This window comes from Schistocerca americana, chromosome 1 (assembly GCF_021461395.2).
Source record: "Schistocerca americana isolate TAMUIC-IGC-003095 chromosome 1, iqSchAmer2.1, whole genome shotgun sequence".
In the NCBI taxonomy this organism is placed as follows: Eukaryota; Metazoa; Arthropoda; class Insecta; order Orthoptera; family Acrididae; genus Schistocerca; species Schistocerca americana.
The window spans coordinates 89,097,751-89,122,084 of NC_060119.1; positions in this window are offsets into that span (position 1 = coordinate 89,097,751).

Below are 24,334 nucleotides of genomic sequence, written 5' to 3' on the forward strand. Positions count from 1 at the left end.
AGTACTTGTAGCGTATAAAGATCATAAATTAAAATAGAACTGGCAAGCTCATCAAGCATAATGCAGTTCCAATGTGCTGCTGTCACACGGGAGATGAGTTGGTTGCTATTAGTAAGCAGCTGGAAGTCACCCACACTAGTTAAGTGATTACAATCTGCTGTGAATGGATGTATTGTGAGGGCTATTGAAAGTCATGTACCAGAAATATCAAAGGTACCTGAAGTACTGTCCTTTCCTGTGGGTACTGTCCCTTCTATAGGAAATACAGGATCCATCATTACTTGTCCACTTGACTGTGAAAGGCATGCCAGTGCTGTGTAAAGGTGCTATACAGCGGAAACAAGGACCAGAGAGAACTCAGGATGTTAGCACCTCAAACCTGTTCGTTAGGTGGATGGGTGTGTCTACCACTGAAACTGAAGATGAGCCAGTGAGACTCACTTCGTCTGTTGGGAGACCTGCTATGTCCTGTGTCAAGAGGAGGCAAGTGGAAATGTGTAGGGGCCCATTAGTAACTGACAGTTCAAACACACTGCAAATAATGGTACTCCTTAGAGAAACAGCAGTGAGGGATGGGAAGAAACTCCAGGCACACTGAGTGTATATGCTTGGGGGCCTCATTTAACATACTGAAGAGGCCATTTCGACAGCCACTGAGTGACAGATTTTGGCAAATGTTAAAACAAATGATATCTATCATCTGGCCCTCGAGGAAATGCTTGGGTCATTCTAGTGACTCACAAAATAGCTTAAAAATACAATTTTTGCTCATGAAGTTTCAACAAAGTTCGCAGTCTGGAGCATTGTCCCCAGAACAATACTGGCTCCTCATTTTAAGTCAAGTGAAAAGCTTGAACCAGAGACTGCAAATGTCCAGTGACAAACTAGGCTGTGACTTCCTAGACTTGCATCATAGGGTTGAGAACTATGGGGTTCCCCCTAAATGGGTCAGATGTGCTCCACACATTAGAGGCAGCTACCACGGTAGCTGACTGTGTATGGGGCACAACCAAAGTTTTTTAGATTCATGCAATTGTCTGTCCAGTTCACATAATGGTAGCTGTAGGAAACATAGAACTATCTGAGTATGATCGCTGAGGTTTAGTACTACTTCCTGTCGAGAGGGGGCGGACTTTTGTTGCAGTTGCTTTGGAAGTTAACTGAAAGAAAATACCAGAGTTTGAAGTGTCCCTAAAAAGCAGTGAAGCTCACATAATACTAGGCACAGAGAGCTGAAGTTGACAGTAATGAGATCTTTGCAGAAAATTTAAGCATACTGAAAGACTAGGCTAATTTGAAATGGAGCTGGTGTATTTGTTGCTGTAGACAAGAAACCCAAGAAACTGAAGCAGCATACAAGACTGTTTGGACAAGACTTAGTGTTAGGCATGGGCATGTGGTTATTCCTGATACATGGAGTGCCGGCGATCATAAAATAACACAACAACATACATTAATACAACTTTGTTATACGTGAATATTTACAACGTCTTATACAGTCGGTAGCACAGAACAGAATGGGAAGCAATATTGCAGCGCACAATAGGTCCGCATGGGTCAGAGAACCTGCTATGGCAGAGATATATCACTCGTACAGTCGATAGTCACCACAGAGGCCCCCCCTTGCAGTGTGGAGCACAGTGGTGCGTCAAGTCCTGTCCCAGCCCGGTGCGGGTGGGACACCTGATGGTCACAAAAGCACTTGTCCACGGTGAAATCACACGCGCAACACTTGGGAGTAGGTGTAGCAAGCTTGACTGAAGCTAGGACATAATCACTGTGCCAACGGGGTGGAACCACTGGTCGTCCAGCCCATGATGTAGGCTGCAAGTGGGGAGGAAGGGGGGAGGGGTGGTGGGCCCCTCTAAATCACAATATGATTCCTGGGAAGGAGGGCAGGTGTTGTGTACGTCAGGGTCACTTGCAGAGTGCTCCTGCAAGGTCCACGCAGGTTTCACCCGGTGGAGTGAAACAGTTATTGGTTTGCCTTTGTTAAGTATCGACGATGTGGAAGGGCCTCGGGACAGGACTTTAAACGGACCGGTGTAGGGAGGCTGCAGGGTTGACCGTACTGTGTCGTCATGTAACATGATAAACTCACATGTGGCCAGTTCCTTATGCATGAACACATGAGGCCTACAATAGGCAGAAGGCAAGGGAGGTTTGATGAGTGCGATGTGCCCTCGGACTCTCTCGACGAGTGCTGGGAGCTCAGAAGTGCTTGGTAGCAGCGTATCCTCGACAAATTCGGCTGGTAAAACCAGAGGTTCCCCATAAAGGATCTCGGAGAGGGTGGCTTGCAAGTCCTCTTTGTATGCGGTGTGGAGGCCTAGCAAAACCCAGGGGAGAGCATCAGACCACTGGCCACCGTGGCACGTAAGTACAGCTTTAAGCGTGCGGTGCCAGCGCTCCACAAGTCCATTGGCCTGGAGGTGATAAGCAGTTGTGTGAAACTTTGCAACGCCACAGTATGAACAGAGGGAGGCAAACAGCTGTGATTAAAACTGCCTACCTTGGTTGGTGGTCAGTGAGGTAGGGCTTCCAAATCAGGAAAGCCAAGTGGCAACGAAGGCCCGAGCCACAGACTCAGCTGAAATATCTTCCAAAGGGACTGCCTTGACCCATCTAGTGACCATATCAATAATGGACAGGATATATTGAAAGGCCTTGGAGGGAGGGAGGGAGGGAGGGGACCTACAATATCAATATGGGCATGTCGTAGATGTCCTTTAGGTATGTCGAAAGTGCCTGACGGAGGAAGTGCGTGGCGGCCTACTTTAGCTCTCTGACACGGTACGTAGGCGCGAGCCCACATCCTGCAATTCTGTTTGGTCACAGAAAGGTATGTCTGGCCTGGTGTTAATCTGGTGGAGGCTTTGATGCCTGGGTGAGCTAGGTTGTGGAGTGAATAAAAAACAGTGGCGGAGAGCTGCGGGTACGAGAGGGTGGGGGCTACCAGTGGAAACATCGCACCAGACCGGTTCTGTGGTGCCGGGGAATGCACATTGTTCCAGTTGTTACAAGGCATGAATATTGGGGTCTTCAGTTTGCCAGTGGGCCAGGTCAGTAAGGTTAAGTGGGGTAGTGATGATGTTGACGCGAGACAGGTAGTCAGCGACTACATTGTCAGCAACTCGTATATATTGTGCATCAGTGGAGTATTGGGATATGAAATCCATATGGCGGAAGCGTTGTGGGGGGAGATCGCATGGGGGTTATGGATTGCATCTGCCAAGGGTTTGTGATCTGTATAAATCGTGAACGGGCGACCCTCGACATCAGCTCTGAAATATTTGACCACCTTGTACAGGGCAAGGAGTTCACAGTCGAAGGCAGACCATTTGGACTGGGATTTGGTTAATTTCTTGAAGAAGAAATGGAGGGGTTGGGGGTATCCAATACATGTTGCTGTAGGACCGCGCCAATTGCAGTGTTGCTCGCATCAGCTGTAATAGAAATGGGTGCGTCAGGAGCAGGGTGAGCGAGTGTGACAGCTTTAGAGAGGGCGGTTTTGAGGTTTTTGAATGAATTGGCCATCTCCAGTGTCCAAATGAGTTTGCATTTGCCTTTAGTATCCTTACCTGCCAGAGCGTCGGTCTGAGGGATCTGGATAGATGCAGCATGGGGCAGGTGGCGCCTGTAGTTCACCATGCCTAGGAAATGGCGAAGTTCAGCAAAGTCCTCTGGGGGAGGGAGGCTAAGTATGAGTTCAACCTGAGAGGAGGTATTGCGGATGCCCTCGGCCGTGACTGTGTGACCTAAGAAGGTGACCTCAGGACTGCTAAGCTGAGACTTCTCGTGGTTGATCTCCAATCCATTAGCAGCGAGCAATGCGAGCACTCTGGAAAGATCGAGAGTGTGTTCCTCAGGTGAGGGAGAGAAAAATCAGTATATCGTCTAAGTAGGCATAGGCGAAAGGGAGGTCAAACAACAGTGAGTCAATGAAGCGTTGCCATGTCTGTGCGGCGTTTTTGAGACCATATGGCATGGAACAGTACTCGAAGAGGCCAAATGGAGTGATTATGGCTGTCTTGGGGACGTCGTCGGGGAACATGGGGATCTGATGATATGCTTTGATACAATTGAGAATGGAGAAGAACTGGGAACCATGCAACATCTGAGTGAAATCTTGAATGTGGGGGATAGGGTAGTTATCGATGGTAGTGTGTACGTTAAGAGCACGGTAGTCACCACACAGGCGGAAAGTACCGTCCTTCTTCGGCATGAGATGGATTGGAGATGACCAGTTACTATCAGATTGATGGAGAATGTTGGAATCCAAAAGATCTTTAACAATGTCTTTAGCACGGCGAAGTTTCTGCGCGTTTAGGCGGCGTGCCTTATGCTGCACAGGGGGTCCTTCAGTCATGTTTATTCTGTGGCACATGCCATTGGCAATTGCACGCAAAAACGTGGGAGAAGCAGAGGGGGTAGTGGCAGGAGGGTTAGGGGCAGGGGGAGTAGTGGCAGGAGGGCAGGAGGGGTAGGGGCAGGGGGGGATAGGGACGGGGGGGGGGGGGGAAGGGAAGGTGGGTAGGGGCAGGAGGCATGGGGGCAGAGGGGGTAGGGGCAGGAGGCATAGGGGCAGAGGGGGTAGGGGCAGGAGGCATAGGGGCAGAGGGGGTAGGGACAGATGGGGGAGGGGCAGAGGCTGGCCGAACTGTTAATGGGGTCACACCTATAGAACAATGACCAGGCTGAGGAGGCGTGTCCACAATTGCAAGAGTGGGTGTGCGGAGTTGAAGAAGCTGATGTCGTGTCTGCAACAGTTGTGCATAGACTTCGTCAATGCGAACACGCAGGTTGACATTTGGAGTGCGCAACACATCGACATCTGAATGCTCGCACAAGAAAGCTGAGAGAGCAGAAGAAAGGTTTGCAGCAAGTGACATACACTTTGAAAGGGCAGAGTTTGAACAGTCAGTAGAAACTTTGGTTAGAGTGTTCCTGGTGCGTCACAACATTCCACCCCTCAGCTCAGAGACGTGAGTCAGACAGCCGGCTTGCAGATTAGGGGAGAGGGCATAGTGATGAAGAAAATCAAGGCCCAGTACAGGTGCATCAACTTCCATGACGTAAAATGTCCAGGGGAAAACCTGATCTGGGGAAAATTTAAGCAGGAGATGTGAGGAACGTAGCACCGGAATCGGGGAATTGTTAGCAGCTATCAGTGGCGGTGCAGATAAGGGATCTATGTTAGGGGTGAGGGAGGGGGGGATAACACTAATGACGGCACCAGTGTCCACTAGAAAATGAAGTTTGGTGTTGGTGTCCTCGACAAAGAGGCGCGAAGCAGATGACAGTGTAGCAGGCGTCGGACGAGATGCCAGTAGGCGGGACGTGGCGCCTAGACGTGCCCGCCATAAGCGTTTGGGAAAGCACACTGGAGACGCGGCTCGCAGCTGCAAACCCCTAAGTTAGAGTGGAACCAACAATAAGGAGAGCCAGCTTGCGGTGCAGGAGCATGGCTGGGCAGTGAGGCGGCCAGCTACGTGGCCGGAGTGTACTCAGGTGCTCGCTTGGCCATCTCCGGTGACCTTTGGGGCGGCAACGTAAAAGTAGGTAGTGCAGTCAGGCGACCACTGGATGGCTGGGCCATTGCTTACGCTGACAGCGAGGCGCGTGTCTTGCCGCGGCCGCGGGTAGGCTCGGTTTCTGTTACTGCATAATGCGTGGGGGCGGCGGATGCCGGACTCGAATGACGCTATAGGCACGGTCGGCGATGTGCAGGCATGCTTCGAGGGGCTCAGAGACATGGGACAATAGCTGCAGTTGTAGCTCAGAAGGAAGTTTAAGTAGCCAAATTGTCCAAAGTGCGACGTCTGGTAGAAAGTCTGTGTCCACAAGGGCGTGTAAGTGGAGCCACAGCTGCGACGGGGTATGGTCATCAATGTGTTCCTCATGGATGGTGCGTTGGATCGACTCAGCAGGACGACGGGATAAGCGTTCAACAATACAAGCTTTAGCAAATTCGTACTTATTCTGCACGGGAGGCGAAAGCAGCAGGTCACTAATAAGATCCGTGTGATCGTGCAGGTGACTGAGAAGGCACGCAAATCGGGCTCCGTCACCTAGGACGCCGTGAATGTCCAACATTTTATCCACTAATGCAAACCACGTCTTAGAGTTCTCCATTTGTAAGGCTGGCGGTTTTGGGAATCTGCTAGGCACGAAGTATTGAGGGATGGTCGGTGCAGCAAACGCACTACTCGGAGGTGCAGACGGTGTAGCAGTGTAGCGTGGTGCCAAATCGGAATTGTAGGCACCAGGAGACTGGCACACAGTAGCTGTACTAATCTAGTTATTAGGGACAAAAGCACATGATTTACAAGCAGCAGGAGTGCAAGAAGAGAATTCAGTCTTGACATGTGAATTCAGTTGCATAGTGTAGGCAGGTACAGTTGCTGGGGCCCCGGCTGGTGGGGGCATGGTTCGGTGCAGAAGACTCTCCAGTACCATGGAAACAGGTGCAGTTTGGACTGGTCAGCATGTGACTGGTGTTTGCCAAGCGAAAGATCCCGGTCCGGAAGTCGATGAAACGTTGTGGACCGGCGCAGGTGGGGCGGCCGGTGCCGTCGTGGCAGAGGGTGGTAGGCATGCGGGAGCTGGTAACAATGAGTGCAGGAGTGTAGCAGGCACAGTTGAAGCCAACGCGGCAGAGATGGACAAAACTGTCGGGAAAATGTGCAGAAGATGAACAGGAGCCGGGATGGCGCGCAGTGCGGGAGGCGCGGCTGCATCATACCTGAGCGGTTGTAAGATGTCTGTGGAGAGTTGCGTAGTCTGCAGCTGTAGAGCAGGTGTCATGCGTGGGTGCAGCAGATGAGCAGGAATGGCAGGCACTGGCAGTGCTGGGGCGTTGATAAGCAGAATGCAGTCCAACGGTCGTGAGGCAGCCGTAGGTGCGGGAACGTGCTGCGGCAGCCAAGCGGGAACAGTTGAGTTTATCTTGGGGCCACGTAGGTTGAAATCTGGTTGACAGCAGAGTTCACTTTGGCACTGAAACTGTGGCGTGATTTCCGGTATGGGTTCATTTTCCACTTTGAAAAATTGCGTCTGAGAAGTCAGATCACAGGGACTGAACGGTTGTTAAAACATTGTTTATAGCACAATACAAATCACTGTTAATAGCACTCGTGAACTGAACTAAACAGATCAGGGTCACCAATGTGGTTATTCCTGATATGCCAAGTGGCGGCGATCATTCAATAACACACCAACATACATTAATACAACTTTATTATACGTGAATATTTACAACGTCTTATACAGTCGGTAGCACAGAACAGAATGGAAAGCAATATGGTGGTGCACAATAGGACCGCATGGGTCAGAGAGCCTGCTATGGCAGAGATATATCACTCGTAGAGTCGATAGTCGCCACAGGCATAAAATTATAACTGGATTCTTCTGTCAACCACCAGACTCATCTCCTGATATAACCAAAAACTTCAGAGGAGAAATCTAAGTCTGTTTGTACATAAATACTCCGGTCATACTGTAATCATCTGAGGAGGCTGTAACCATTCAACAATCAGTTGTGATCATTTAAGTTTTGTCAGTGCTGGGCATGATTAGACATCCCGTGGAACATTACTAAATGCCTTCTAAGCTACCTAGAAGAGGTGGTTCATTACCTCAGTCATGATGGAAGTATATGAGATGTAATGCCAACAAATAGATCTGGCCTCCTTGAGGATGTCTGCACAGAAACTGGTATCAGTGACCATGAGGCAGTTATAGCACCAATGAATACCAAAATACAAAGGGCAGCTACAACAAATAGAAAAAAATTGTATCTGCAGCCAACTAGACAAAGAAGCAGTAGTGTCATATATCAATGAGGAATTCAAAACTTTTAGCACAGGACAGGAGATTGTAAAGGACCTACGGCTCAAGTTTAAGTGAATAGTTGGCCATGTACAGGATAGATATGTACACAGTAGTACAGTTCATGATGGGAGGGATCCTCTGTGGCATACAATCATTGTAAAGAAACTTCTAAATAAACAAAGACTACTACATAATAGCTACAAAATAAAGGATAGGGCTATAGATGGAAAGATGCTAAATGAAATGCTTTTGGCTGTCAAGAGAGCAATGTGTGAAACCTTCAGGGACTATAACAGCAGAATAATTTCAAAAGATCTTTCACAAAACGCAAAGAAATTCTGGTTGTATGTAAAGTTTGCTAGTGACACTAAAGTTAGAGCCCAGTCACTCATAGGCAAGCCAGGAACTGAAACTGAGAGTAACAAAGCAAAAGTAGAAATGCTAAACTCTGTTTTCAAATGTTCCTTTAAAAAGGAAAACATGAGAGATTGCCCCAATTTAATTGTCATGCCACTGGAAAGATGAGAGATGTAAATATTAATATCAACAGCACTGAGAAACAACTGAAATTAAAACTGAACAAAGCACCAGCAGTTAATAGACTGCCTAGGAGATTCTATACACAATTTGTGGCTGAGTTAGCCCCCTGAACACTAGAATCTATCAGAGATGTCAAACAAAAACTGTGTCCAGTAGTTGGAAGAAAGCACAGTTCACACTCACCTAAAAGAAGGGTAGCAGAAGTAGTCCATACAACTACCATCCATGGTAGCAGAAGTGATCTATACAACTACCATCCATATTCTGGACATCCATTTGTTGGAGAACCTTAGAACATTTTCTGCGCTCAAACATAATTAGGTATTTAATATAATCCATTATGGAGTCGAGGTAGCAGTTGTCGTTATACTGGTTATCACTGTTAGCATTCAACCGCAATTCTTATACATATATTTTAACAACGCATTTCAAGAGACAATGCTCCCATCATCAGGTTGTAAAATCTATGTCATTAAATAAAATGGACTAAAAATACAAAATACCATCACAAATAGTTGGGAAGTCCATAGAGTAAAACAGATTTAAAAATATATTGGACGCTTATTTAGTTCATTTTTTACTATTTTATGTAAGCGAAATAGTGTTAATCATAAGACTAGAGCAGACCGACTAACTGTCGATTCTATAAATAAAAAGCTTAATGAAGTGAAAGCTATTGCCACGAAAGTGGGTAAGGGGAATACGGTCGTAATATTAAAAGAGGAGGAGTACATTCCGAAGACCTTAGCCTTTTTTGTCGAAAATAGTATTACGGAAATTCTGAAAGACATAACAGCCAATTTCCAAACTAAACTAAAAAATGTTCTTAAACGCACACACTTCCTGCTGACAGAAGCCGAAAAAAGAAGATGTGTTATCATGAATCCAACAGCCCCCAAATTAAGATCACAGGTGAAGATACATAAAGATCTGCATCCGGTTCGACCGATTGTTAACGGTTGAAATAGTCCAGCATATAAAATAACGAAATTGTTGGACCAAATTCTGAAAAAGACTTACGTGTATAAAAATAATTATTCGGTGCGTGGTAGTATGACCATGATGGGTGAAATTAAAGATACGCCAGTCACTGACACTTCCTGTTTGGTTTCGTTGGATGTTAAGAACTTATACTCCAGTGTTCCGATTAACAAAACTATAGAAATCATTAAGAGAAATTTCCTTAAATATGGTAAAATTTCAATGCAAGAGACAATTGAATTTATTGAACTCCTACAGCTCATTACAAGTTTTAATTATTTTACGTTTAATAACAAATTTTATATTCAGGACGATGGGTTAGCCATGGGGTCCAGTATTTCAGGAACTATGGCAGACATTTTTATCAATGACCTTGAAGATAAAGCTCTAAATTCTGACGATAACATTATGGATAAAATTGTTTATTACAAACGTTATGTAGACGACGCTCTGTTACTTGTCGGTGGTTCCTGTGAGGACATTGAGGAAATAGTAAAAAAGTTCAATGACGCACATAATAAAATAGAATTTACCGTGGAGTATGAAACTGACAATTGTTTACAGTTCCTGGACCTGAATATAAAAAAGCAGGGCAACAAACATGCACTCTCCGTTTATAGAAAACAAACTACAACTGATGCCGTGATCCCGAATGATTCATGCCATCTGCAGGCTTATAAATAAGCTGCTTTCTGTAGTCTTGTGCATAGGGCAATCAATATACCTATGAGCGAAAAAGATAGGGAGACTGAAATTACTGCCATTAAGAGAATAGCAATGAATAACGGTTACAGAATAGATATGGTTAAAAAACTGTTATGGAAAAGTAATAAGTGCAAAAAGAATAAACCTGATGGAGAGAAAGTGAAAATTATCATGATGCCATACTACAGAACAGTCTCACAAAAGATAGCAAATATTTTTAAGCCATACGATGTTAAAATAGCTTTTCAGACTAATAACCTAGTGAAGTATAGCCTTAAGCACGATATTGGTGAGAAGAGAAATAAGTTTGAAAGATCGGGAGTTTATAAGATTCAGTGCAGAACTTGTGATGCAAAATATATAGGGCAGACAGGAAGATCATTCGCAATCCGGTATAAAGAACATAAAGATGTGCTCAGGTTAGGAAATTATGACAAATCAGCTGTTGCGAACCATATACAGGGTGAGTCACCTAACATTACCGCTGGATATATTTCGTAAACCACATCAAACACTGACGAATCGATTCCACAGACTGAACGTGAGGAGAGGGGCTAGTGTAATTGGTTAATACAAACCATAAAAAAATTCACGGAAGTATGTTTTTTAACACAAACCTACGTTTTTTTAAATGGAACCCCGTTAGTTTTGTTAGCACATCTGAACATTTAAATAAATACGTAATCAGTGCCGTTTGTTGCATTGTAAAATATTAATTAAATCTGGAGATATTGTAACCTAAAGTTGACGCTTGAGTACCACTCCTCCACTGTTCGATCGTGTGTATCGGAGAGCACCGAATTATGTAGGGATTCATAGGGAACGGTGATGGACCTTAGGTACAGAAGAGACTGGAACAGCACATTATGTCCACATGTTAACACCTTTTTATTGGTCTTTTTCACTGACACACATGTACATTACCATGAGGGGTGAGGTACACGTACACACGTGGTTTCCGTTTTCAATTACGGAGTGGAATAGAGTGTGTCCCGACATGTCAGGCCAATAGATGTTCAATGTGGTGGCCATCATTTGCTGCAAACAACTGCAATCTCTGGCATAATGAATGTCGTTCACGCCGCAGTACATCTGGTGTAATGTCGCCGCAGGCTGCCACAATACGTTGTTTCATATCCTCTAGGGTTGTGGGCACATCGCGGTACACATTCTCCGTTAACGTACCCCACAGAAAGAAGTCCAGAGGTGTAAGATCAGGAGAATGGGCTGGACAATTTATGCGTCCTCCACGTCCTATGAAACGCCCGTCGAACATCCTGTCAAGGGTCAGCCTAGTGTTAATTGCGGAATGTGCAGGTGCACCATCATGCTGGTACCACATACGTCGACGCGTTTCCAGTGGGACATTTTCGAGCCACGTTGGCAGATCATTCTGTAGAAACGCGATGTATGTTGCAGCTGTTTGGGCCCCTGCAATGAAGTGAGGACCAATGAGGTGGTCGCCAATGATTCTGCACCATACATTTACAGTCCACGGTCACTGTCGCTCTACCTGTCTGAGCCAGCGAGGATTGTCCACGGACCTGTAATCCATGTTCCGTACATTCACTGCCCCATGGTTTGTGAAACCCGCTTCATCGGTAAACAGGTAGAACTGCAACACATTCTCTGTTAATGTCCATTGACAGAATTGCACTCGATGATTAAAGTCATCACCATGTAATCGCTGATGTAGCGACACATGAAACTGGTGAAAGCGGTGACAATGCAGTATGCGCATGACACTACTTTGACTCAGTCCACCGGCTCTCGCAATGTCCCGTGTACTCATGTGTGGGTTCATGGCAACAGCAGTTAATGCACCAACTGCACTCGCTTCTCCTGTGATGGGCCTGTTACGGACCCGTTTGCGTGCTAAGACCATACCTGTTGCATACAGTTGGCGGTAGATGTTTTGCAATGTGCGGCACGTTGGATGCTCTCTGTCCAGGTACTGTTCTGCATACACCCTGCAGGCTTCAGCTGCACTTCATCGACACTTGCCATAGATGAGTATCATCTCCACCTTTTCAGAGTTCGAATACACCATGGTCACAGTTCCTACAACACTACACTATCACAGACGTCTGGTAACACGGTGTACTACAGTTGGTCTGCGTGCGGAGACGAATGCAGAATAACAATAGCAGCAAGCGCTACATGCGGACGCTGCAACAGCTAGACCAAACCACAACAGTGCACTACAGCCACATTGGTAAACACGGTCGTCATCATCTACATCTACATCTATACTCCGCGAGCCACCTTACGGTGTGTGGCGGAGGGTACTTATTGTACCACTATCTGATCCCCCCTTCCCTGTTCCATTCACGAATTGTGCGTGGGAAGAACGACTGCTTGTAAGTCTCCGTATTTGCTCTAATTTCTCGGATCTTTTCGTTGTGATCATTACGCGAGATATATGTGGGCGGTAGTAATATGTTGCCCATCTCTTCCCGGAATGTGCTCTCTCGTAATTTCGATAATAAACCTCTCCGTATTGCGTAACGCCTTTCTTGAAGTGTCCGCCACTGGAGCTTGTTCAGCATCTCCGTAACGCTCTCGCGCTGACTAAATGTCCCCATGACGAATCGCGCTGCTTTTCGCTGGATCATGTCTATCTCTTCTATTAATCCAACCTGGTAAGGGTCCCATACTGATGAGCAATACTCAAGAATCGGACGAACAAGCGTTTTGTAAGCTACTTCTTTCGTCGATGAGTCACATTTTCTTAGAATTCTTCCTATGAATCTCAACCTGGCGCCTGCTTTTCCCACTATTTGTTTTATGTGATCATTCCACTTCAGATCGCTCCGGATAGTAACTCCTAAGTATTTTACGGTCGTTACCGCTTCCAATGATTTACCACCTATGGCATAATCGTACTGGAATGGATTTCTGCCCCTATGTATGCGCATTATATTACATTTATCTACGTTTAGGGAAAGCTGCCAGCTGTCGCACCATGCATTAATCCTCTGCAGGTCCTCCTGGAGTACGTACGAGTCTTCTGATGTTGCTACTTTCTTGTAGACAACCGTGTCATCTGCAAATAGCCTCACGGAGCTACCGATGTTGTCAACTAAGTCATTTATGTATATTGTAAACAATAAAGGTCCTATCACGCTTCCCTGCGGTACTCCCGAAATTACCTCTACATCTGCAGATTTTGAACCGTTAAGAATGACATGTTGTGTTCTTTCTTCTAGGAAATCCTGAATCCAATCACAAACCTGGTCCGATATTCCGTAAGCTCGTATTTTTTTCACTAAACGTAAGTGCGGAACCGTATCAAATGCCTTCCTGAAGTCCAGGAATACGGCATCAATCTGCTCGCCAGTGTCTACGGCACTGTGAATTTCTTGGGCAAATAGGGCGAGCTGAGTTTCACATGATCTCTGTTTGCGGAATCCATGTTGGTTATGATGAAGGAGATTTGTATTATCTAAGAACGTCATAATACGAGAACACAAAACATGTTCCATTATTCTACAACAGATTGACGTAAGCGAAATAGGCCTATAATTATTCGCATCTGATTTATGACCCTTCTTGAAAATGGGAACGACCTGCGCTTTCTTCCAGTCGCTAGGTACTTTACGTTCTTCCAGCGATCTACGATAAATTGCTGATAGAAAGGGGGCAAGTTCTTTAGCATAATCACTGTAGAATCTTAAGGGTATCTCGTCTGGTCCGGATGCTTTTCCGCTACTAAGTGATAGCAGTTGTTTTTCAATTCCGATATCGTTTATTTCAATATTTTCCATTTTGGCGTCCGTGCGACGGCTGAAGTCAGGGACCGTGTTACGATTTTCCGCAGTGAAACAGTTTCGGAACACTGAATTCAGTATTTCTGCCTTTCTTCGGTCGTCCTCTGTTTCGGTGCCATCGTGGTCAACGAGTGACTGAATAGGGGATTTAGATCCGCTTACCGATTTTACATATGACCAAAACTTTTTAGGGTTCTTGTTTAGATTGTTTGCCAATGTTTTATGTTCGAATTCGTTGAATGCTTCTCTCATTGCTCTCTTTACGCTCTTTTTCGCTTCGTTCAGCTTTTCCTTATCAGCTATGATTCGACTACTCTTAAACCTATGATGAAGCTTTCTTTGTTTCCGTAGTACCTTTCGTACATGATTGTTATACCACGGTGGATCTTTCCCCTCGCTTTGGACCTTAGTCGGTACGAACTTATCTAAGGCGTACTGGACGATGTTTCTGAATTTTTTCCATTTTTGTTCCACATCCTCTTCCTCAGAAATGAACGTTTGATGGTGGTCACTCAGATATTCTGCGATTTGTGCCCTATCACTCTTGTTAAGCAAATATATTTTCCTTCCTTTCTTGGCATTTCTTATTACACTTGTAGTCATTGATGCAACCACTGACTTATGATCACTGATACCCTCTTCTACATTCACGGAGTCGAAAAGTTCCGGTCTATTTGTTGCTATGAGGTCTAAAACGTTAGCTTCACGAGTTGGTTCTCTAACTATCTGCTCGAAGTAATTCTCGGACAAGGCAGTCAGGATAATGTCACAAGAGTCTCTGTCCCTGGCTCCAGTTCTGATTGTGTGACTATCCCATTCTATACCTGGTAGATTGAAGTCTCCCCCTATTACAATAGTATGATCACGAAACTTCTTCACGACGTTCTGCAGGTTCTCTCTGAGGCGCTCAACTACTACGGTTGCTGATGCAGGTGGTCTATAGAAGCATCCGACTATCATATCTGACCCACCTTTGATACTTAACTTAACCCAGATTATTTCACATTCGCATTCGCTAATAACTTCGCTGGATATTATTGAATTCTTTACTGCTATAAATACTCCTCCACCATTGGCGTTTATCCTATCCTTGCGGTATATATTCCATTCTGTGTCTAGGATTTCGTTACTGTTCACTTCCGGTTTTAACCAACTTTCCGTTCCTAATACTATATGCGCACTATTTCCTTCAATAAGAGATACTAATTCAGGAACCTTGCCCTGGATACTCCTGCAGTTTACCAATATTACGTTAACTTTTCCTGTTTTTGATCTCTGAGGACGGACGTTCTTTATCAACGATGATAATGTCCTCTCTGGTAAGCCGTCAGGTATTTTATCGTTTCGCCCAAGGGGGGGTCCCTCTAACCTAAAAAACCCCCGTGTGCACGCCACACGTACTCTGCTACCCTAGTAGCTGCTTCCGGTGTGTAGTGCACGCCTGACCTGTCTAGGGGGGCCCTACAGTTCTCCACCCAATAATGGAGGTCGATGAATTTGCAACCATTATAGTCGCAGAGTCGTCTGAGCCTCTGGTTTAGACCCTCCACACGGCTCCAAACCAGAGGACCGCGATCGACTCTGGGCACTATGCTGCAGATATTAAGCTCAGCTTGCACTCCGCGTGCGATGCTGGTTGTCTTCACCAAATCAGCCAGCCGCCGGAAGGAACCAAGGATGGCCTCAGAACCCAAGCGGCAGGCGTCATTCGTTCCAACATGTGCTACTATCTGCAGCCGGTCACACCCAGTGCGTTCAATAGCTGCCGGAAGGGCCTCCTCCACATTACGGACGAGACCCCCCGGCAAGCACACCGAGTGCACACTGGCATTCTTCCCCGACCTACCCGCTATTTTCCTGAGGGGCTCCATAACCCGCCTAACGTTGGAGCTCCCTATAACTAATAGGCCCGCCCTCTGTGACTGTCGGGACCTTGCCGGAGAATCGGCCACTGGCCCAACAGGCGAGGCATCCTGTGGTGGCTCGGAAACGATGTCATCACCACTAGGAAGCACCCCGTACCTGTTGAAAAGGGGTAAGGCAGCTGCCACGCGGCCAGATCCCACCTTCGCCTTTCGGCCAGGCACGCGCGAGCCCACCACTGTCCGCCATTCACCCCGGAGTGATGGCTGACCGGTAAGATGCTCACTGCCGGAAGACGCAGCGACATCAGGGGTTCCATGTGATTCCAAGGCCACCGAAGTAGGCATAGGTCTCACCACAGTTGCCCCAACGCCACTACGAGCCGACGCCTGCGCCTCGAGCTCGATGAGCCTAACAGACAAAGCCTCCACCTGCCCCCGAAGAGTGGCCAATTCTCCTTGCGTCCGCTCACAACAACCACAGTCCCTACACATGACTATGTTTACCCTACTCTATACGGTGACAAATTCCCAAGTTAATCTTCTGATGAGCTACTCTGATAATCAAGAAACACTCACTGAAATACGAGACGCGAAAACTACGCTAGGTTTTCCCAGAAAAACTATTTAAAAGCTAAGCGCAGCAAATAAGTACAAAAACGCTTTATACAAACAGTACTCGCTGCTGCTGGTGCTCTCGCTCTGGCTGTCACAAGACAACTGCTGATTCAAGTGACTAGTGGCTAACGGCCGCGAAACAAACAAAAGACGGTTTTAGGGCGCTTTCTGTTCTAAACGATCAAGAAAACACTAAGAAATCTAACACGAAAACTACGTAAAGTTTTATCAAGAACTGTTAGTTACTATGCAGAGCAGATAAACACAAATAGAATCCCTTCCTTAGTGGAAGGTCGTAAACAAAATGCAAAATAAACGCTTTATACAAACAGTACTCGCTGCTGCTGGTGCTCTCGCTCTGGCTGTCACAAGACAACATAAACATGTCCCTGCAGATGCTGCTCGCCGACCATGGCCCGTGTTTGTTACAACACCCAACTGAATGTCGGAGATTTCAAGCATCAACTTTAGGTTACAATATCTCCGGATGTAATTAACATTTTACAATGCAACAAACAACACTGATTACGTATTTGTTTATATGTTCAGATGTGCTAACAAACCTATCGTGGTTCCATTTAAAAAAACGTAGGTTTGTGTTAAAAAACATAAAAACGTACTTCCGTGCATTTTTGTATGGTTTGTATTAACCAATTACACTAGCCCCTCTCCTCACGTTCGGTCTGTGGAATTGGTTCGTCAGTATTTGATGTGGTTTACGAAATATATACAGCTCCCGAGCCGGCACAGTGCGACAGCATATTTGGTAGCTATGGGACGGCCATTGACTTGTGTCAATAACTTCAATGTAAGACGAGGACCCACAGTCCAATATATTTTTAATTCTGTTTTACTCTGTGGACTTCCCAACTATTTGTGATGGCATTTTGTCTTTTTAGTCCGTTTAATTTCATGACATAGATTTTACAACCTGATGATGGGAGCATTGTCTCTTGAAACGCGTTGTTAAAATATATGTATAAGAATCGCAGTTGAATGCTAACACTGATGACCATAATTACGTATCTCAAGCAGAATGACCTCCTCAATCCCAACCGGCATGGATTTCAAAAACTTATGTCATGTCAGGAGAATGGAACCTTGGTTTCTCATGATCTATCAGTGCTGTAAGCCATGGATCAAGGCAGTAAAGTAGGTGCAACATTTCTTGATTTCTGAAAATAATTTGACTCAGTACCACACCTGACATTGTTACTGAAAGTATGATCATATGCATTACCAAGTGAAATTTGTAACTGGATGGAAGATTTTGTGGTAAAGAGAACACAGCAAGTTATTTTGAGTGGGAAAAAGATTAACATTACTGGCTTTGTGGACAATGTTAATGATAACCACAGGCTTTTTGCAGATAATGCAGTTATCTACTATGAAGCACAGTCTGTCAGACCTTGACAAGCTTTCTGAGTGATGCAGAGATCGGCAACTTGCCGTAAATGTTCAAAAATGTAAAATTGTACTCTTCACAAAATGAAAAAAAAAGAAAGTAGTAATCTATGACTAGAGTTTAAGTCAAAGTTGAAGTTGGTAAACTCATAGAATTATCTGGGTGTAACACTTCATATGGACATGAAATGGAATGATCACATAGGCTCAATTATGGGTAAAGCAGGTAGCAGACTTCATTTTGTTGGTAGAATATTAGGGAAATGCAGTCAGTCTAAAAAGGAGATTGTTTACGAACCACTCATATGACCTGTCTTAAAATATTGCTCAAGTTTATGGGACCTGTACCAAATAGGACTAACACAGGATACTAAACACATACAGAGAAGGGCAGCACTAATGGTCATAGGTTTGTCTAATCCACTGGGGAATGTCACAGATATGGTGGAAGAACTGAACTGGCAGACACTTGAAGATACACATAAACTATCCTGAGAAAGCCTACTTACAAAGTTTCAAAACCCAGCTTTAAATGATGAGTCTAAGAATATGCTACAACCACCTACATATCACTCCCATTGGTATCATGCAAACAATATCAGATTAATTACAGCATAGACAGAGGAATTTAAAGAATCATTCTTCCCATGTTCCATGTGGGACAAAATTCTAATAACTTGTACAATGGGATGAACCCTTTGCCTTGTACTTCAAAGTGGTTTGCAGAGCACAGTTTAGATGAAGCTGTTTATATGATATCTTTGTCAAATGTTAATGTATACTGTGATTTGTTCCCCATCCCTCGAGGTTCTCCTTCTTGATGGGATCTACTAAACAAAATGAGTAAATGAATGAATGAATGAATGACTGACTGACTGCTTACAAATCATTGTGTGTTCCATCTTAGGATATTGCTAAGAAATGTGGGACTCATAACAAAGAGGACTAAAGAAGGATACTGAGCATGTACAACAAAGGCTGGCACACATCACTGGTTGGTTGGAATCATGACCAGGGATGCCATCTTTCAAGAAACTCTGGGTTGGACAACTTCTTGATCTTATGGAGTGAAGAAAATGCTAATGTTATAAATAATATAACCAATTTGTTGTACCTATAATTTCTAGACACATCAAAATTTAGTTTTAGTATTGCATTAACATAAAAATAAAAAAGTCTTCTCCATTTCATTTTTATATGTTATGTATGGTTTTGTCACTTAAACATGAAATAATTTGTTAAATGAACATTTACAGGCAATGTAATAAATTCAGTTCAAAGTTCAGAAAAAGGGGAGATAAGGAATATTTAAGAAAATGTCCAACAATTACATGATCACTGCTTTGTATTTGTAAATGCCTATTTTGTGTTGCTCTTTCTTGCTTTCAGTAGTCCTACAGTGTACCACCTCTCTTTCATAAAATTCAAGAATTCACCACAACTTTCAGAAAAGTTCACTTTTACTTGAAGTTCATTTTTCACTAAGGTCATGGATATCTGATTTCTTTCTTCTGATCACTGGTTCTTCACCATACTGATGATTCTTTCAGTAAATGAATTACTGATAGTTTTACATCATACATTTTTTCAGTTCCTAAACACTTTGGAATGAGAGATGTCATTTCTGTCCTACTGCTTAAAGATATCTACACAGATCTGGTCTTCAGCTTTACTTTTATCAGGTCCAGCAGAAGCATTCTGGAAATCGCAGAATTCAGTGTATAACTGATCTTCATTCACATTGAGAGTCAATTTTCTGGTAACATTTAAAACATACTGCTTTTTCAAACAAGAATTTTCTTGTTCTTTAAGCAAAAAACTTGTAAGCAGTATGATCAAATTTTTCTCAGAAAAGTCATAGTTTGAGACAAATAATTGATGCAACATGACTGCACCATTTCCAAAATTCAACTTCTGTAATTTGGTATTTCTTACAGGATTTCATGAACTTCCTTTTCCATGAATTTACCCTGTATCTTGATGTCTCACTTACTTTTGTGGTCCCTTATTATTCTGTCCAACTCAACAGAAGTAACTAAGTTATTTTCCAGTTTTCTAACAGCAGTTTCAAACAAGGGAACAATGTGCTCCAGAAAACATAATGGCATTCAATTATGCTCCACCTTTGGTATCACAAAATATCAAATTAATCTTGAACAATCAACCTCAGCCTTTGAAGTAAAATCTGATTTAATCATGGGCCAGCAGTACACCATTCTGTCAACAGCAGGAAATAGCAGAAGCCATCTTGTACAGACATGTCATACCAGTTCCTTAAACTCTGCATAAAATGTTCAGTCACTGAGAGAATTTTCAGTGTTTGTGGAGACATAGGAACCAGATTTGCTAAAGATTTTGAGAAGTAATGCCTCTACGTCATAATGAAGTATTTGAAGACCACGTCTCATAGTATTATTCATGACATGGCAACTGTATTAGCTCTTAAAATGGATATATTTTCATTTTTCAGTAAGAGATACACCAAATCATTTTTGTCATAGTTCACTGGAGCATTGGCAACATTGTACACACTTATTTCATTCAGATGAAAGCCATTAGATTCTGTTATATTCTTTATTGCATGGAAAATGTCTTTGTGGGTTTGTTCAGAGTCTTCATAAAAACCCAGCAGTCCCTGATGTGTCCTATGGTTAACATCAAAGTATTAAACTGAAAAAGGAATTTTTTTTATATTTCCTTGGTTTGAAGCGTCGGAGAACACAGAAAAATAAAAGGTTTTATGAACCTGACCTATGACTGCATCCTGACTGTACAGGTCAAGAACATTTTCTGAGTCACTGTTGCTTTAGTTCTTTCACACAAAATTTTAGCTGCAATATTATTGTCTGGAAACAAGGAATGATGCTGTTTCATTTGACAATCCAATGACATGTAGCTAAGGCCATCTTTCACACTGTGATAAACAGATGAAATTTAAGCATGTATCCTGTCATCTTCTTGAAACTTATGTTTCTTCAGACAGAAAGTTGTTTTTTTTTATTTGTACGACACTGCAGCTGTGCCTGAATACATTCTTGTGTCTTCTGATGATTCTCTATAGATTTTCTTCCTTCAAATTTTATCAAAAAGTGTGGCGGGCCTAATCACACAATTTGCTGTGAAGTCATTTTCTTTCATCAACCATATGGGAAAATCCTTGTTTTCAAACTAGCCTTCGTCAGGCTGTATATCTTTTAACTTTCTTCTTCAGAACAGATGAATTTGGTGAACTGCCATTGTCATTAGAGGAAGGATGAAGCAACATTTCTGAACACTGATCCTTTCTATTTCTAAAATCCTCAAACTGTACGTGAAACATGTTGCCAACTTAACAACCCAGTAATCCCTAATTTAACATGCAATTTTAAATCATATATAATAACTGGGATGGGAAATTTACACATAATTTGTTCTGTTTATTTGTACGATTCACAAATTTGACACAATGTGGGATAAAAGAGTGTCCCAAGATGCTTTTGTTGTGACTCGCCGATCATTCAAAGTGCCGCCGCGCAATTACGCGCATCCTCTACATGCGGCGCTGTCTGCCAGCCATGCAGCAGCCGCGTCACCTAAGCGGCCAGCCAGGCAGCGGCCGCTAGACTTGGACTCAGTGCTGATTCGAATGTTACCTTGTTCACATGTCTTGCTTTGTCAGCTTGCTCAGTGACTTTATGTGTTGTGTCGTTCTGAAATATGTGTGTTCAACCTGATGTTATAACAAATGGCGATGAGGATGGGATTTTCCTTTTCATCGTTGACCCACAGGTTTCCATGGCTACTGTCGAGCAACTATTCCAAGGTCTCATTGAACAGCACACGCTTCTAACATCGCTAACATCGGCGATTCACGATTTCGTCGCGGCATCAAATGCGGGGTGTTTCTTGTCGTTGTCTATACCTCCTTTTCCTCCTTACGATGAGATGGCGGAAGACTGGTCTGATTACAAAAATCGTCTTCGACAGCACTTCTTGGCCTTTCATGTCGCTGACGAACAAACATGTAAGTCTCTGTTCCTTTCATGGATTTCACCTAAAATGTGGTTGTTGTAGCAATTGGCTCCTTTGAAAGATCTTGTGTCTTTGTCCTTTGCTGAAATGTGCTCACTTCTGTCAGTCTATCTTCAAAAGCAAACGCATGTGGTAGCCTCTCGTGTTGCCTTTTATCGTTGTCAAAAAAAATCACATCACTGCTATCGCGTTTGGGCTGCTGAACTTCACGGCCTCAGTCGAAAGTGTCAATTTGTTACTGACGTTCACAAAGAATCCTATGCCGATTCCATGGTACAGGATGCTATTATCCAGTCGGCGCCCGACAAAGAAGTTCGGCAACATGCCCTTCAGTTGGCAAATCCAACTCTAGATGAAGTCCTCTCCATCGCGCAGTCTTTTGAAAATTCTCACACTGCTGGGGCACAAATAGAGGCGTGGGGTGACGTCGGGGAAATACAACCGCTGTGCGCTGTTGACGACGCGTGCGATGCGTCCCCGCTGGCCGATGTGGCCACAGTACGCTCCCACGTGCAGCCTTGGCCTAACTGTAAACAACCCTCTAAGAAACTGCATCAAAACCCGCGGCAACTTCCTTCATGTCCGCGGTGTTTTACAAAACATTCACGGGAGGACTGTCCCAACGTTGAGCCGTGTGTCACAATTGCAAAAAGAAGGGTCATGTGTCTGCTGTTTGCAAATCCGACTGCATACATGATGTTCATGACCGTGACGCTGATTCTGCTTCTGTGTTGTCTGTCAATTGCACTTCTTACCTTTCAGGGAAGTTATTCCTCACTGTCCAAATTCTTGGTCGGGATGTTCGCATGCAGGTGGATACCGGTTCTGCTGCCACTATAATTAATTCTCTGATGTATCTTCAGTTGGGTTCTCCACTCCTATCACCTGTCACTTGGCAATTACGGACGTACAATAAACAGAAGATTTCTCTCTTGGGACAATTTAATGCTGAGGTATCTTACAAATCTGTCGTTCGTTCGCACAGTGCCCATATTTGTGGTTGACCAGAGTAACGCAGAAAATCTTTTTGGTTTCGATGCCTTTCACGTTTTTGGGTTCTCCATAGACGGCTCTGTCAATATTGCATTTGATGCTATTCCTTATGCTCAACTGGATTCCTTGTCGACGACATTTTTGTCCCTTTTTTCTCCTGGGCTAGGCAATGCAAACGACTTTGAAGCTCATATCATGCTCAAACCCACTGCTTGGCCTAAGTTTTTCGGGCTCGGCCCATTCCTGTGGCCCTTCGTGATCGGGTAAAACGGGAGCTGGATCGGCTCACTACTTCAGGGGTCTTGCTTCCTGTCACTTCCAGTGAGTGGTCCTCTCCTATGGTGATATTCGTCACTGTGCCAATTTTAAAGCCACTGTAAATGCGCAATGCCTCATCGACACTTATCCTATGCCCCGGCCTGAAGAATTGTTCACTAAACTTGCGGGTGGCCAGTATTATTCTAATATTGACCTGTCAGAAGCTTATCATCAATTTCCTCTCGATGCTGCTTCCTGACAGTTTCTGGTCCTTAACACGCCTTTCGGCCTCTATCAGTACCAACAATTCCCATTTGGGGTTGCCAGTGCCCCCGCTCTCTTTCAGCGATTCTTGGAACAATTATTGCTCCCTGTTCCTGGGTGTATCAGTTACATGGACGACATTGTTGTCACTGGCTCCACCACTGAAGAACATCTTCAGAACCTCCACACACTTTTCCATGTCTTACAGACTGCCGGTCCTAAGTGTAATCTTCATAAATCACAATTTTTTCAGGCATCTATCACGTACTTGGAGTTTCAACTATCTGGGGATGGTATTCGTCCGCTTCAGCAAACTGTCGCTGCGATCGATGCCCTTCCTCGCCCTACATCTGTTAAGGAACTGCAGACCTTCTTGGGGAAAATGGTAAAAACTTGTGATAGTATGCTGTCTGCTGCTTCGGTGGCTCAGCCGTTGCATCGCCTGTTGCATAAAAACATGCCTTATCACTGGTCCGCGTCATGCGATGCGGCTTTCCAGAAATTGAAGACTATGCTGAAACAGGCCCCATGCCTGGCTACTTATCGACCTGGCCAACATCTTGTTCTTGCCACGGACGCCTCTCAATACGGGGTCGGTGCAGTCCTTGCGCACCGGTTTTCTGACGGTTCTGAACAACCCATTGCTTATGCCTCCAAAATGCTCACGGATGCCCAACAAAAGTATTCTCAAATTGAAAAAGAAGCTTTGGCCATTATTTATGCTCTTGATAAGTTTGGTGTTTTTCTCTATGGATCCAAATTTCATCTTGTTATGGATCACAAACCACTTTTTTCCTTGTTTCATCCATCAACGTCGCTTCCCAACAAGGCTGCACACTGCCTCCAGCGTTGGGCTCTTTACTTGTCTCGTTTCAATTATGAGATTCATTTCCGGCCAACGGCTCAACATGCGAATGCTGATGCACTGTTTCGACTTCCCATGGGTCCTGATCTGGCATTCGATAGGGACGAACTTTCGTGTTTCCACCTGACACTCAGGATCTTGGCATCTCTCATTACTCACAATGCAGTCCTCTCACCATCATCTCGGTGCCTGCACAAGAACGAACGCCACCAGGAGACGTGCCCATGCAG